We start from the raw sequence: 16087 nt of genomic DNA, 5'->3' as shown, positions 1-16087 counted from the left end.
GAAAAGCAGAGATGCTCATCCATCCCGCCCCCTGCTCCTCCGCCCGCTCTGTCCTGTGGAGAGGGAGCCGTGGGCCTCTCCCTGGCCGGGCCCCACTCCTGGCCATTCTGCTGAGAACTCTCAAAACAGCACTGGGGAAGAAGGGGCCCTACAACGCTCTCCCTCTCAGCCCTTCCAAGTCTCCCACCAAAACACAGCTCAGAATAATAAATAACATCTGATCAGGGCTTGGCGCCCACACAGCGCTTTCACCCACTGCGTCATGCTGACCCTCACGCCAGCCCCAGAGGGAGCTCAGGGTGGACGGGAGGAAATCGAGTCACAGAACAGCTAAGTGGGCTGCTCGGGGTCCTGGGGCTCACGGATCTCCCCTCCCTGACCCCTGTCCTGGGCTCTTCACACACACACACACACCACCCCCCGGGCCAGCTTCCGGCCCCTCCAAAAGGCCCCCGCTGGCCGCCCCACCAGCCCAGCTTGTTTATAAGCTGTTGCGGGAGCGCTTTGAAGTCCCCTCCTCCTCAGCCCTCCCTCCCACGGTCCTGGGATCTGGCTCCGTCTGACTCTGTCCCCCTCGCACTCCTCCCTGGAGGGTGGCAGGGAACCCCACGCTCACCAACTCCCGGGGGCCAGAGGAGGGCTCAGCTGCCTCTCCCCACCAACCCGGGCCTCTGTAGAATGGAGATGGGCTGGATGGGTCTGAAAGAGGCCCGGGTCCTGACCTCATCTCAGAAGAGACCCACCGCTGTCGGAGGGCAGAGGGGCCATGGACCCGTCACACCCTCCAGGATGGGTTCAAGGCCTACTCTAGGTGCAGCCGGCCAGAAGTCACCCAGGACAGTGAACTCAGGGTGACCTTTGACCTCAGGTTCACTGTTAGCAGAACAACGCCTGAACGATTAGAGCCTTGACAGGATAACACAGCTGACACTGTTTCCTAAGTGGGCCGGGTCATCCCCCTCCAGAGACATCAGCCATAAATGTGGAGACACCTGGAGACCCATGGGGACATCACGCCAGCCTCTCAGATGCCACATCCCTCATGCAAGACCAAACCTCTTACCTCTTGCAGAGTCTCCTCCCTGTCTCCCTACTTGACTTTTTTATTTATTTATTTATTTATTTTTTTGTCTTTTTTGCCTCTTCTAGGGCCACTCCCGTGGCATATGGAGGTACCCAGGCTAGGGGTCGAATCGGAGCCGTAGCCACTGGCCTACGCCAGAGCCACAGCAACGTGGGATCCGAGCCACATCTGCAACCTACACCACAGCTCACGGCCACGCTGGATCCTGAACCCACTGAGCAAGGGCAGGGATTGAACCTGCAACCTCATGGTTCTTAGTCGGATTCGTTAACCACTGAGCCACGACAGGAACTCCTACTTGATTTTTTTTAAATCACCTACTATGTGCTAAGTTGTGGGGACATAGAGATAGACAGCAGTCCTTGTCCACGGAAAGGGCACAATCTTAGCCAGAAAACAAATATGCAGAAAGCATAAGAATGATATCTGCTGTCTTGGGGGGCCTTAGGAGTGCTGGGAGGAGGGAGGAAAGAAAGGTCTGGGGGTTGTTGAGCACGTGACCTGGGCTGGGTCTTGAAGCCTGAATAGGATCCTGTTTCCTCCCCTGCCCCTTGGGAAGGCCTGGCCCACAGCACGGCCTCCTCTGCCAAGGCCCTCCCTCCTGGGGCCCAGGCCTCTGGAAGGGGAGGTGAGAGGGAAGCCGGTGGGTTGAGGAGAGGGGATGGAGTGGAGAGGGGATAGGGGTGGGAGCTTCAGGTCCGGCTTCCACTTGGGGAGGCCCCAGCAAAGGGGCCCAAATTCTGGCCCATCCTGCTTGGGCTCCTGGACCCGAGGTGGCCACACTTACTCTCAGATGGATGGGGGAGGCCAATCCACTGGGATCCTCCCTGCCCCGATTCTTGTCATTTAAACATATTGGGGAGCAGGAAGAACTTGAGGTCCGGGAACTGGGGTGCTGGGGAGAAGGACATTCTCAGCCACCGTGCCCGGGTGGGTTCTCAGAAGGCCAGGCTGCCTTGGCTAACAGCAGTGATTAGTCAGAGCCAAGCCAGGGAGTTCAATAAAGCCCGCGTCTCATTACCCAGCTGGGGACCCCCTGCCCGAGCAGCCCAGGGCCTGGGTTACATTACAGGGCTGTGTTGAACTCTCCCCTCGGAGTGAGACTGCACCGGCGTTGGAATAATTATGGGGCCTCAGCAGATGGTGGAGGCGGACGGGGGAGGCCTTCAGCTGTGGGACACGTGACCCGGCAGCATCTGTGCAGAGCAGGACATGGGAGGGGTCCTTGCTGGGCCTTGGGGGAGGCAGCATTGAATCAAGATCTGAGAATTACGGGGTTGGCTGCGGTGGCGCCTGGCCCAGGGCTTTGGGCCAGCCAGGCCTCCTTTACACTCCTGCCCAGGGCCAGGGGGCCCGCTGGTGGGGCCAAGTCCCTGGAAGCCTGAGAGCCAGTGTCTGAACAGATCTGTGTGCCATGCTGCAGGAGCAGAAGACGCATCTTCCAGTACAGCTCAATCCCGGACTCCTGTGAGTCCTCGCATGCCTTCCTGGAGCAGGTGGGAATTGGGGTGCTCAGGACTTCAGGCACTTCCCAGGGAGGCTCCATGGTGCTGAGGCTGAGCCCCGGGCCAGGAGCTGGCAGGAACGCCCCACTGCCTCACCCGAGGCCCCTTCTCTTCCCACTCCCTCCTCTGCGATCCCACGGCCTGACTCCTCCAGCTCTGCCTTGACCCAACTGGCTTCCAAAGTGCTCAAGCCACTCTCGGCCAAGACAAACATGGGAGGGAAGACGAGCGGGGAGCACGGGTTCCTCCTCTCCTCTCGGCTCGTGGAGGACAAGGTCTGAGGGTCCAGCAGGAAGCCATGGCCTCCCTCCCGCTCAGGCCGCCCCAACCCTAGACGCTTCCTCTGGCTCCTCAGCTCTGCTCACCCTCTGCCTCCACTGTTCTCTCCTTTCAGATGGGACGGAAATGAGGCCTTGGACTCTTGCCTGCTCACCGGCACACTGCTGAGCCAAGGAGACGTATCTTCTAGAACCAAGTGCAAACCGAATACCCATTCCGACAGCACAAAATGTACAGTGACCAAGAAACAGGCCTTTCCTGACCAACTAACCATTATTACAAGACCTGTGGCTTCAAGATGGCCGCCCTCGCCTTCCAGACCAAGGCCAAGCGTTTGGCCTGCACCACCGTGAGCTTCCGCCTCCGTTTACGTCTCCAGTCTGATCGTTTGCGTGTCTCTCTCTCAATCTCTGAAGCTGCCCTGTTGCTCTTCCAGACCTTTGAAAGCTTCACGCGGCCTTTCCCTTTGGCCTCTTGTGGGTGTCCTCCTCGCCATGGACGTGCTCCCTTCCCCTGGCGGGTTCCACCTTCTCCTGGCCAACTGCTCCCCAACCTGTCTTAGAAGCTGCAGCTTTCAGGAGGCCCTCCTGACCTCAGAGGCGGAGGGAGGCCCAAGCCACCTTGGGGGGTTTCTGGTATCAGGGGTTTTTCTTTTTTTCTGGTATCATTTTTTTTTTTTTAATTGAAAACCAAAACAGGAGTCCCTGTCTTGGCGCAGTGGAAATGAAGCCAATTAGGAACCATGAGGTTACGGGTTCAACCCCCAGCCTCGCTCAGTGGGTTAAGGATCCGGCATTGCTGTGGCTGTGGTGTAGGCCGGCGGCTGTAGCACCGATTAAACCCCTAGCCTGGGAACCTCCATATGCCATGGATGCAGCCCTAAAATGCAAAAAAAAAAAAAAAAAAGAAAGAAAGAAAAAAAGAAAAAGCAAAACAAAACAAAAACTGGGATACAAAACCTGAGGCAAAGTTTAAACATTCAGCCCTGTCAGGACATATGTCTGTGCCTCTGTAAATGGTAAACTAGTTTGGGTGATAACATCAAAACATCCACATTTGGGAGTTCCTGTCGTGGCTCAGTGGTTAACAAATCTGACCAGGAACCACGAGGTCGCGGGTTCGATCCCTGGCCTCACTCAGTGGGTTAAGGATCCAGCATTGCTGTGAGCTGTGGTGCAGGCTGCAGATTCAGCTTGGATCTGGCATTGCTGTGGCTGTGGAGTAGGCCGGCAGCTACAGCTCCAATTAGACCCCTAGCCTGGGAACCTCCATATGCCGCAAGAGGGGCTCAAGAAAAGACAAAAAAAAATATCCACATTTGATAGGGAAAGGGCTAAAGTAGGAGTGCGGGATTAAACAGAGACACACTGACATATAGAAAATAGCAAGAATTTACTGTACAGCACAAAGAACTCTATTCAATATTTTGTAATAACCTATAATGGAAAAGAATCGAAGAAAAGGATATATGGACATATATACACGCATATATATATTTCTGAAACTAATACAGTATAGTCTACCAGTATACCTGAAATGAACACAGTATTGTAAATCAACTATATTTCAATTCCCCCCCCCCCCAACTTGGGATCCTTTTTTTTTTTAATTTTTTTAATTTTTTGGTCTTTTTGCCTTTTCTTGGGCCATTCCCACAGCATATGGAGGTTCCCAGGCTAGGGGTCTAATCGGAGCTGTACCCACTGGCCTACACCAGAGCCACAGCAACACGGGACCTGAGCCACATCTGCAACCTACACCACAGCTCACAGCAACGCCGGATCCTTAATCCACTGAGCAAGGCCAGAGATTGAACCTCATGGTTCCTAGTCGGATTCGTTAACCACTGTGTCACGACGGGAACTCCCACATATTTCAATTTTTTAACAATCCACATTTGAGGAGTTCCCATTGTGGCTCAACAGAAGCAAATCTGACTAGGCGCCATGAGGACACAGGTTCAATCCCTGGCCTGGCTCCGTGGGTTAAGGATACGGCGTTGCAGTGAGCTGTAGTGTAGGTTGCAGACAAGGCTGGGATCTGGCATTGCTGTGACTGTGGTGTAGGACGGGGCTACAGCTCCGATAAGACCCCTTGCCTGGGAGCCTCCATATGCCACGGTTGCAGCTTTAAAAAGACCAAAAAAAAAAAAATCCATATTTGAGGTTCTTTATGAATATGGTCATCCTGAGATTGCCTATGACACACCTGGGCATACTTAATATGGTATTGAAATGATTTTTCCTCATATATCACGCAGGCTGGCCGGTGAACTCCTGGCAGCCAGGGGCTGTGTTTGGTCCATGGCCCCAGCAGAGAGCATGCACTCAACGGATGTACATTGGGAGAACAAATGGATGGTCCCATCAAGCAAGCAGACTGTGACATCAGTCACACCTGAGAGAGTCCAGTTAGTCCCAGGACAGGAAGCCAGAGCTCCAGATACCAGTTTTATTCAGATAAGGGAGGCACACCTGTCCCTGGGCCCTTCAGCCAACTCTGGGCAACAAGGACCCTGGCGTCTGGAAGGGGCAGGCCTGGACGGGGGAGGGGGTTTGGAGAAAGCTTGGGCATCAACGTGGGCAGCCACAGGGACAGAAGGAAGGTGCCCAGTGGGACCCAACACAGCTCCCATGCTGCTCTTCACATCTGCATCCCTTGGCCTCTCCCCAGGCCTCCTCCGTGTCCCATTTAATAGCTGAAGAGCCCCTCTTTCAAGAATGTTCTTCTCTGCTTCCAGAGTGATCGTTTCAAATTCCAGACGTGAATATGCTGCTTCCCTGCTCTACTGGGTTGAATGGTGGCTGCCCCCAAAAGATATGTCCATGTCCTATGGCCTGGAACCTGGGAATGTGACCTTATTTCGGAAAAGGGTCTTGGCAGAGAGGCTTAAGTTAAGGACCTGGAAATGAGACCATCATAGATTATCCAAGAGGCCCTCATTCAGTGATAGGTGTCCTTAGACGAGAGAGGAGAAGACAGAGTTCCCCAATGTGGCTCAGTGTTAGTGAACTTGACCAGTGTCCATGAGGATACGGGTTCAATTCCTGGCCTTGGCTCAGCGGGATAAGGATGTGGCATTGTCATGAGCTGTGGTGTAAGTCACAGACGCAGCTTGGATCTGGCGTTGCTATGGCTATGGCCTAGGCCAGCAGCTACAGCTCCAATTTGACCCCTAGCCTGAGAACTTCCATATGCCACATGTGTGGCCCTAAAAAGCAAAAAAGATAGAGAGAGAGAAAAAGATGGAGAAGAGTCCCCACTGTTGCACAACAGGATCAGTTGGTGTCTTGGGCATGCTGGGATGCAGTTTCTTCTCTCTCTCTCTCTTTTTTTTTTTTTTTTTTTTAATTAAATTTTTTTTTTTTTTAGGGCTGCCCCCACGGTATATGGAGGTTCCCAGGCTAGGAGTCCAATCAGAGCAGTAGTCACTGGCCTGCGACCTACACCACAGCTCACAGCAATGCCGGATCCTTAACCCACTGAACGAGGCCAGGGATAGAACCTGCATCCTCATGGATGCTGGTCAGATTCATTTCGGCTGAGCCACAACAGGAACTCCTGGGACTCCAAGTTTTCATCCCCAGCCCGGCACAGTAGGTTTAGCCTGGCATGGGTCACAACTGTGGCTCAGATATGATCCCTGACCTAGAAACTTCATATGCTGCAGAGCAGCCAAAAAAGAGAGAGAGAGGCAGAGGAAGAATGAGAAGAGGGGCAGGCCATTAAAGATGGAAGCAGCCACAGGCCCAGGGATGCCTGAGGCATCAAAAGCTGGAAGAGGCAAGAAAGAAATTCTCCCCTAGAGCCTCTGGAGGGAATGCAGCCCCACTGACACCTTGATTTAGGTCTTCAGGCCTCCAGGACTAAGGCAATAAATTTCTGCTGTCTTAGGCCACCAAGTTTGTGGTAATTTATCATGGCAGCCCTAGGAAGCTTATATACCTGCCTCAAAGGCATCTCTTTTTCTCTCTCTCCCTCTCTGTTTTTTTTTTTTTTTTTTTTTTTTTTTTTTTTTTACATTTTAGGGTCACACCTGTGGCATATGGAAGTTCCCAGGTTAAGGGTCAAATTGGAGTTGTAGGTGCCAGCCTATGCCACAGACACACCAATGTGGGATCCAAGCCGTGTCTGTGACCTACACCACAGGCAACACCAGATCCTTAACCCACTGAGCAAGGCCAGGGATTGGAACCACATCCTCATAGATATTAGTCAGGTTTGTATAACCCACTGAGCCACCATGGGAACTCCTCAGACTCTTCAATGGCCCTGGCTGATCAGGATGAAATGACTAGTAGAGCCCCTGCCACCTCTCCAGCTGTCCAGCTGTACAGAATGACTTATGTTCAAACCTCCCATTAAGATGACCAGCCACCCTGGTTTGCCTGGGGCCAGGCTGCTTTTAGCACTGAAACTCCTGCATCCCAGGAAACTCCTTAGTTCTGGGCAAACCAGAATGGCTGGTCACCCTTGGTACCTTGCTCTCTCTATCTTGCTCAGGCCATTCCCTCTGCCTAAAATGTTCAAGAAACTCTCCTGCAGGACAAAACCAAAGGAAGTGCTGGCAGAACAGTCCAGAGGTGAGGGGCCCAAGCCTGGACCACACAGTGGCCCGTGAAGACGACATTTACTGTGCCAGGGACCCAGAGTCAGATGGTGACAGCCTCAGGCACCAGCAGCAGTGCAGGTGATGAAGGCTGAGGGTGGACGGGCAGCCCGGGTGTGGGAAGGGTCACGGTTGGCACTGATGCGAGTGAGCTGAGGCAGCAGTCCAGAAGAGTTGACTGTGGGTGGGAGTCGCTGCGTGGCTGCTGGAGAAGGGAGAGCCATGGGCACAGGCTTTTTGGCAGAAGGAGTCCAATGATCCTGAGGGCTAGAGATAAGCAGTCAGCATGATTGTCAATTAGGCGTGCATTTGGCAGCATGTAACAAGCTCTGAGCAGCTGTGGCTTAAATAATTAGGAGCTTCATTTTTTTCAATTTCTCCCAGAACAAGAAGTTCCAAGCAGCTTGGCTAATTCTTCAGGGCCCTGGTTCTTATCTCTTCTCTTCTGTCACCCTCAGCATGTGGCTTTGTCCCCTTTTTTTGGCCTTGCCCGCAGGCATGCAGAAGTTCCTGGGCCAGGGATTGAACCTGAGCCACAGCAGTGACAATGCTGGATCCTTAACCCCCTAAGCCACCAGGGAATTTCGCCCCCACCCCTTATTTTTGGCTTTTGGCTTTAATATCCAAGGATGGCTGCTCCCTAAGACACTCCTTCATTCTGGACCCAGATTAGGGGGAAAGGCCCAAACCCCTGGAACGCCTTTTTTTTTTTTTTTTAGTGGCTGTGCCCTGAGGGCATCTGAGGAGAGCAGGAATGGGTCAACCAGAAAACACAGGGTCTCTCTCACTGAGGAGAGGAAAGTTGTAGGCAGATCAATGGCAAGGCTGGTGTGGCTGGAGTCCCGAATGAGAGAGAAGTAGCTGGTGGCTGGGCTGCCGAGGTAGATAGGGTGTAGACCGCAGCAGGCTTATAGGCTGTGGTGTAGAGTTTGGACTGAATTTATTTATTTATTTTTATTTTTTTGCTTTTTAGGGCTGCAGCATATAGACGTTCCCAGGCTAGGGGTCGAATGGGAGCTACACCTGCCAGCCTAAGTCACAGTCACAGCAATGCAGGATCTGAGCCCCACCTGCGACCTACACCACAGTTCATGGCCACGCCAGCTCCTTAACCCACTGAGCGAGGCCAGGGGTGGAACACACATCCTCATGGATCCTAGTTGGGTTCATTAACCGCTGAGCCACAAAGGGAACTCCTGGATTTAATTTTAGGGCTGAACGATGCCACTGGGACTCCGAAAGGTGGCGCGTATCCAATGTGGAAAAGAGGGCATGGGCAGGAGGGTGCGAAGCCCATGCAGAGGCCGTGGCCCTGGAGCAGAGCCTCTCATGCAGGCAGGCCCTGGGTCACTCACAGGACAGCGGGAGGAGGACTCTGCTTGCAGGCCCAGGCTGGAGAGTGTCATGAGGAGCTGAGGGCTCTTGCCTGGTTCCTGGAAACGACCACTGGCCGGCAGAGAGACGGCTCCATGGACGGTTTGACTGACAGCCTAGGGACTGCCTTCTGCCTTCTTGCAGTGCAGGAAGGAGCAGAGAGGAGCAGGAAGAGGAGGAGGAATAAGCAGCTGCTCCAGAAAGTGAAAAAGAGAACTTTTCCACGTAGGAAACTTGCCAAGGAGAATAAAACTGACTGTAGGGTTTCATCACAACTTCCTGTACTCAGTGAGGCTGGTCAAGAACCATGGGGTTTGAATGACTCAGATGCCAGACACTTGCCGGACCTCAGTGAAGACTTGCCTGCCTAGTGAATAATGGGACTTGTTTTATTTTTTAATTAATTATTATTTATTTATTTTGTCTTTTTAGGGCCGCACCTGTGGCACATGGAGGTTCCCAGACTAGGGGTCTCATCCTGCAGAGCTGTAGCCGCCAGCCTACACCACGACCACAGCAACACCAGATCTGAGCCCCGTCTGCAACCTGCTCCACAGCTCATGGCAACGCCAGATCCTCAACCCACTGAGCAAGGCCAGGAATCAAACCCACAACCTCATGGTTCCGAGTTTGATTCATTTCCTCTGCGCCACAACGGGAACTCCAGGACTTAGTTTTTTTGTTTGTTTGTTTGTTTGTTTTTGCCTTTTGTCTTTTTAGGGCCTCACCTGTGGCATATGGAGGTTCCCAGGCTAGGGGTCTCATCAGAGCTGTAGCCACCGGTCTACGCCAGAACCACAGAAATGCAGGATCCAAGCCGCGTCTGTGACCTATACCACAGCTCACGGCAACACTGGATCCTGAACCCACTGAGCAAGGCCAGGGATCAAACCCGCAACCTCATGGTTCCTAGTCGGTTTCGTTAACCACTGAGCCACGACGGGAACTCCGCCTGGGACTTGTTTTAATCAACTTGGTGCAAACCTGCAGATTCTTTCTATCCAATCCAGGAGGCCAGCAGTCAGTGCCTAATTAGCATAGCCACCATGACCTGCTCCTAAACTACACCATTAGTTGCTTCCTTCAAGGGTGTTCTCTTTGTTGTTTTACTCTTTTTTTTTTTTTTTTTGCCTTTTCTAGGGCCTCACGCATGGCATATGGAGGTTCCCAGACTAGGGGTCCAATCGGAGCTATAGCTGCTAGCCTATACCACAGCCACAGCAACGTGGGATCCAAGCCACATCTGCGAGCTACACCACAGCTCACAGCAACCCTGGATCCTTAACCCACTGAGCAAGGGCAGGGATCAAACCCGCAACCTCGTTAACCACTGCGCCATGATGGGAACTCCTGTTGTTTTACTCTTTTACAGAAACTGTCGATCAAGATGGTGTCAAAGGAAAGGAACCCAGCAGGCTCTGGGCAGCCAGAGCAGTTGAAAACGGAACCCAACAGCAGAAGCCTTGCTCCACCCCCACAGGGCAAGAGGGCTGATGGCGCTGAACATGCTTTCGGGAGACAGGGGCTGAAGAAGGGGCTGAATTGAATGAAGCCCAACTCTAACCTGCCATCCTTGGGAAGAAAACTCCTCTACTATAGGGGCTTTCTTTTTTTTTTTTTTCCTAGGGCCACTCCTGCGGCACATGGAGGTTCCCAGGCTAGAGATCCAATCGGAGCTGTAGCCACCAGCCTACACCAGAGCCACAGCAATACCAGGTCCAAGCTGCATCTGCAACCTACACCACAGCTCAGGGCAATGCTGGATCCTTAACCCACCAGGGATCGAACCAGCAGCCCCATGGTTCCTAGTCAGATTCGTGAGCCACTGAGCCATGACAGGAACTCCTACTCTAGGGGCTTTTAAATGTTTTGACTGCAACACGTGGTAAGAAATAATAAGAAATCCATTCTTCTTGGGTGACGCCGTGCACAAATTGGTATGCATAACTGAAACAAAAGTTAACTCTTCTACATGGGATGGCGCGTTCTGAAAGTCGAAGATCACTGGGGAAGGCTGGGAAGAACAAAAGGCCAGGGATCTGAGGGCTTCCATGGTCTCTATCAGAGGGCTCAAGGCCGCAGGACACAAAGCTATTATACACACATCGATCACTTTCCTTTATCCATCAAGGAACATTTGGAATTTGAAATTAAATAGACGCTAACCACTTGGAGAGAAACATGGATACATGGAGAAGCTGCACGGTACCCGTCTTGCAAATGCCTTTTCTTGGACCTTCCAGCCCAGCCCAGCCACCAGCTGGATACATTTGAGTGAATATCCCAGACAATGCTGCATGGGACAGAAGAACAGCCCTGCTGAGCCTTGCCCAAACTCCTGAGATACAGAACCATGGGAAGTAAAAGGTTTGAAGCCACTAACTTTGGTGAAAATTTTTTTTATTTTTTTATTTTTTATTTTTTTTGTCTTTTTAGGGCCACACCTACAGCATATGGGCTTTCCCAGGCTAGGGGTTGAATCAGAGCTGCAGAGCCGGCCTACAGCACAGCCACAGCACTGCCAGATCTGAGCCATGTCTGCCACCTACACCACAGCTCACAGCAATGCCAGATCCTTAACACACTGAGCGAGGCCAGAGATCAAATCTACATCAAATCATGGATACTAGTCAGGATACTAGTCAGGTTTGTTAACCACTGAGCCACGATGGGAACTCCCACTTTGGTGGTAGTTTTAAGAGCAGTTTATAACTGGAATAGGCATGTAGGAACAGGATGGAAGCCAGTGTCATTTGCTCAGCTCATGACAAGTCAGGAGTCAGAAACAAGGATGCTGCCAGAGTGCCCTGTAGACTCTGAGATGGGACACTTGGGTCTATGCCTACAGCAATGTCATTAGAGGGGCCTCGGAGGAGAGCACCATTCCCAGACCCTAGGCCAACAGACCCAAAGCAGAAGGTGATTGGTTTTTTTTTTTTCTCAGCAAACTTTTTTGGGGGTCCACCCGTAGCATGTGGACGTTCTCAGGCCAGGGATGGAACCCGCGCCTCAGTTGTGACCTGTGTCACAGCTAGAGTAATGCCAGATCCTTAACCCGCTGCGCCACAAGGGAACTTCCTCAGCAAACATTTTTAAGGAACTATTGGGCATCCTGTGCTATACTTTGAACTGGGGAGATGGCGGAAGATAAGACAGTTGTGGCCTCCATTTCCATGGAGTTGGAATTTTGATGTAGGTTACAGTTACCAGGCAGATACACAAATGAATATAAATGACAGATGACGAGGGTGCTTGGAGGAAATACACAGAGTGCTTGATAGCGGGCAATGGGGCCAGGCCACCTTCCCCTTCTGGTCCATTTTCTCCACGTGTGAAGGGTGGGATGTCAGCTGGGATGGACTCTGAAGATCTGGCTGGCTCAGATTCCAGGGAAGAGCAGTGGGAGTCAGGAGCCCTGTTCCCAATGTCGAAAGCCTTCCAGAGGTGGAGCCCTAAGGAATGAATCATGTAGCTGGGCAAGGAAGGAATAACACTGGCAAAGGCTGTGTGTGAGGTGGGAGGCAGCATGGGACATCAGGAGCTGCCAGACAACCAGGGGACTGGGGAGGAACAAGTCCACGCAGCTCCAAGAGGGACTTGACTCAGAGGGGAGAGTCTCTGCCCCACACCTACACCACCTCCAGGAAGGAGGCCTGGATTTTACCTTCCACTTATAAACATATTTCCAGGAGTTCCCCTTGTGGCTCAGCAGGTTAGGAACCCAATTAGTATCCATGAGGATGTGGGTTCTATCCTTGGTCTCACTCAGTGGGTTAAGGATCTGGCATTGCTGTGAGCTGTGACGTAGGTCCCAGATGCGGCTTGGATCTGGCATTGTTGTGACTGTGGTATAGGTTGCAGATGGGGTACAGATCCCGTGTGGCTGTGGCTGTGGTGTAGGCCGACAGCTGCAGCTCCGATTCACCTGCTAGACTGGGACATCCATATGCCGCAAGTGCGGCCCTAGAAAAAGCAAAACGATAAATACAATTTAAAATAAAAATAAAAACGTTTCCTTTGCACTTAAGATTCTGTTTTGGGCAGGTGTTGGGGGGGGGATTTGAGAAAACAAACATACAAAACAAACCCAGTCTGCAGCTAAGGGGAGAGCAGACGGCAGGAGAGCCCTTGGTGAGGCCCCACCAGCAGCTGGTTGAAAACACACGGCATCAGTATTCGGATCTCTCCTAGGAGTGTGAAGGAGATGAGCGGGGCACGCTACTGCCCACTTCACGGCAGGATGGCTGGGGACAGAGCTGGATGCAGAGCAGGGGCAGAAAAATGCACCCAGCCCATTTGTCAGAAATCCACCAGAAGGACTTCCTGCCCCTGAGTGGTCCAGGGGCAGGTGCTGCTCTCATGTTGAGTATGGTGGGGGGGCATCGTGGCTGAGGGCAGGGAATTGCTATTCCCAACTCCAGGGCAGCACCTGGAATAAGTGGGAATAAGCAGGGAGATGGAGAGGGGGCGCAGGAGACACCCACTCAAAGGGGCCAACTCTCCATACCTTCAGGTTTCAACACACAGGCAAAGACCTTGAACCTGCCTGCTGCCCAGGGTAGCCTCAGGTACATAAGGATCATGAGAGGTGAAGATGACGTCACGGAGGGCAGAGGGTATTAGGGTGTTGTGGTGAGGGTTCAAAGCCTGAACTCTGTGACTAATCCACCCCCCCCCAAAAAAAAAGGTTTCCCAAAGAGGGAGTGAAAACACACAAAGACAAAGGCCAGCAGGACCCGCACACTCATCAGTCTTAGTTTTGGGGCTTTGTGCCTGAGCCAAAACACACTCTCGGGTAAAACAGACCCTGACTGAGACGGGGGCTCAGGCCAGGAGCCCCAGGGCGTCACCTCCCAGCTTCCCTCCCCAGGGCTCAGGCTGTGGGGTCAAAGCTGGCTGACGGATCCAACGCCCAGCCACCCGTGGAGAGGTGGGCAGGAAGAGAGGACAGCCAGGCCTCTGCCAGCTCACCCTCTGCTGGGATGGAGGCTCCAGGTCTGGTTGCCATGTGAAGAAGAGAGGAGAAAGAGAAAGAGGTAGGAGTTCCCATCGTGGCGCAGTGGTTAACGAATCCAACCAGGAACCATGAGGTTGCGGGTTGGATCCCTGACCTTGCTCAGTGGGTTAAGGATCCGGCGTTGCCGAGAGCTGTGGGGTAGGTCGCAGACACGGCTCGGATCCTGTGTTGATGTGGCTCTGGCGTAGGCCGGTGACTACAGCTCCGATTAGACCCCTAGCCTGGGAACCTTCATATGCCGCAGGAGCGGACCTAGAAAAGGCAAAAAAAAAAGACAAAAAAAAAAAAAAAAAGAAAGAAAGAGAAAGAGGTAGACAGCTTTCATAGGAGACAGGAAGTGGATCAAAGGCCTGTGTCAAGGCCTTGGAGCCCCGTCTATGAGTAAACTACTGGGGAACACGCCTCCCTGGAGGCACCAGGGGAGATGTGTCCCCTCCCCTCGCCTAGACCTCTCCATCTTCCATCCTGTTTCAACCACCCCGGTGTGTCGGGTCCCCAGCCTCTCTCCCTTCCACCTTCTCAGGAACTTGCCACCATCAGTGATGCTTTGTCTCCTCCAAACCCCCACCACCTCCTCCTGACTCCTGTCGTCTCCATTAGCATCTGGACCCACTCAAGGCTCGCCCATCCTCAACGCATCCCCAAATCATTCCCTCCACCCCACGCCCCACCTCCGTGGACAACACTCACCTCCAGTGTTCGTCTGCATTCTCTGTATCCATTCTTGCTCCTTCTGAGTCCCGACTCACCTCTCGCTCTTATGCACCCTCTGATCCAGCTTCCCACTTGTCACTGCGAACAGACCCGCGGTTAAACCACTGGCACGCCCAAACGTGCGTCCTGCCATCTCTGCAGCATGTGACCCATTGACCACTGCTCCTGGGTGAGGACCTGTCCTGCTTTCCACCCCCTTCCCTGGTGGCGTCTCCTCCATCTCCCTTCTCCAGCTTTCATGCTCCAGGCGGTGTCGAGGCTGCCTCCTCCCCCCACAGCCAGGGGTTTTCATCACTGGCGACACATTACGGTCACCTGGGGAGATTTTAAAAGGAACCGGCACCTGAGTGCTGCCTAATGAAGTCTGTCGCTAGAGTGGGGCCAGATGTGGTAGCTTTAAAAGCTCCCAGGTGATTCTGAAGGTGCAGCCGGGGTTTCAAGCTGTAGCCCTAGGCGACCTCTCTCGTGCCCAGGACTTCCAGACCAGCTGCATAGCAGTAGCCTTCAAAGCCCTACCTGCAGACTCGGAGACATCCAGAAATACCAGGCCTCCCCAAAGGCAACTAGCCAGACTTCATCATGTACCGGAAATTGATTCGGCAGGTTTTTCTCAGCTTTTGCAGAAGCCATCCCAGAGCCCAACACACTTGTTGTAACGCTAAAGTCATACAGTTCTTCCTTTTATCTGCATATCATCTGCACACACATTTCCATAATGGACTCACGAGGGAAGACATTTTCCTTTGGGTCTAAGGAAATCCTAAATAGCAATATCCTAACATAGCTTTATTCTTTTTACTCTTTTTTTATTGTTGTGTCTTTTTAGGGCCACACCCACGGCATGTGGAAGTTCCCAGGCTAAGGGTTGAATCAGAGCCGTAGCTGCCGGCCTGTACCGCAGATCCAAGCCCTGTCTGCCACCTATATCACAGCTCACGGCAATGCCAGATCCTTAACCCACTGAGCAAGGCCAGGGTTCGAACCCGTGTCCTCATGGATACTAGTCGGTTTCATCACTGCTGAGCCATGACAGGAACGCCCAGGTTTATTATTATTATTATTATTATTATTATTATTTTGTGTGTGTGTCTTTTTTCTATTTCTTTGGGCCGCTCCCTCGGCATATGGAGGCTCCCAGGCTAGGGATCGAATCGGAGCTGTAGCCTCCGGCCTATGCCAGAGCCACAGCAACGCGGGATCCGAGCCACGTCTGTGACCTACACCACAGCTCATGGCAACGCCAGATCGTCAACCCACTGAGCAAGGGCAAGGACCGAACCCGCAACCTCATGGTTCCTAGTCAGATCGTTAACCACTGCACCACAACGGAAATCCCAGGTTTATTATTTTTATCTCTTGAATCATGAATGAAGAAAATCTAGAATGCTAAAATGCTTATGATCAAATCATGATTTGATTAAGTTCTCAGCTTCTCTCTTTCTCGCTTAAAAAAAAACAACAAAAAAAAAAGCATAAACGAGTTACTGCTTCCTACTTCCTGATGC

At 52.5% G+C, this 16087-nt stretch overlaps 1 protein-coding gene across 1 annotated transcript in view; it reads right to left on the bottom strand.

Moving 5' to 3' along the window:
• The window catches only part of LUC7L3 (LUC7 like 3 pre-mRNA splicing factor), a 113286-nt gene that overhangs the window by 25607 nt on the left and 71592 nt on the right, over positions 1 to 16087 (bottom strand). The gene's annotated exons all lie outside the window — the stretch shown is intronic.

Source organism: Sus scrofa, chromosome 12 (assembly GCF_054392235.1).
Source record: "Sus scrofa isolate SSC_HxYL_T2T_F1_AM1 chromosome 12, Sscrofa_HxYL_maternal_Yorkshire_Landrace_v2.0, whole genome shotgun sequence".
Classification (NCBI taxonomy): Eukaryota; Metazoa; Chordata; class Mammalia; order Artiodactyla; family Suidae; genus Sus; species Sus scrofa.
This window is presented reverse-complemented; position numbering and strand designations above follow the sequence as displayed.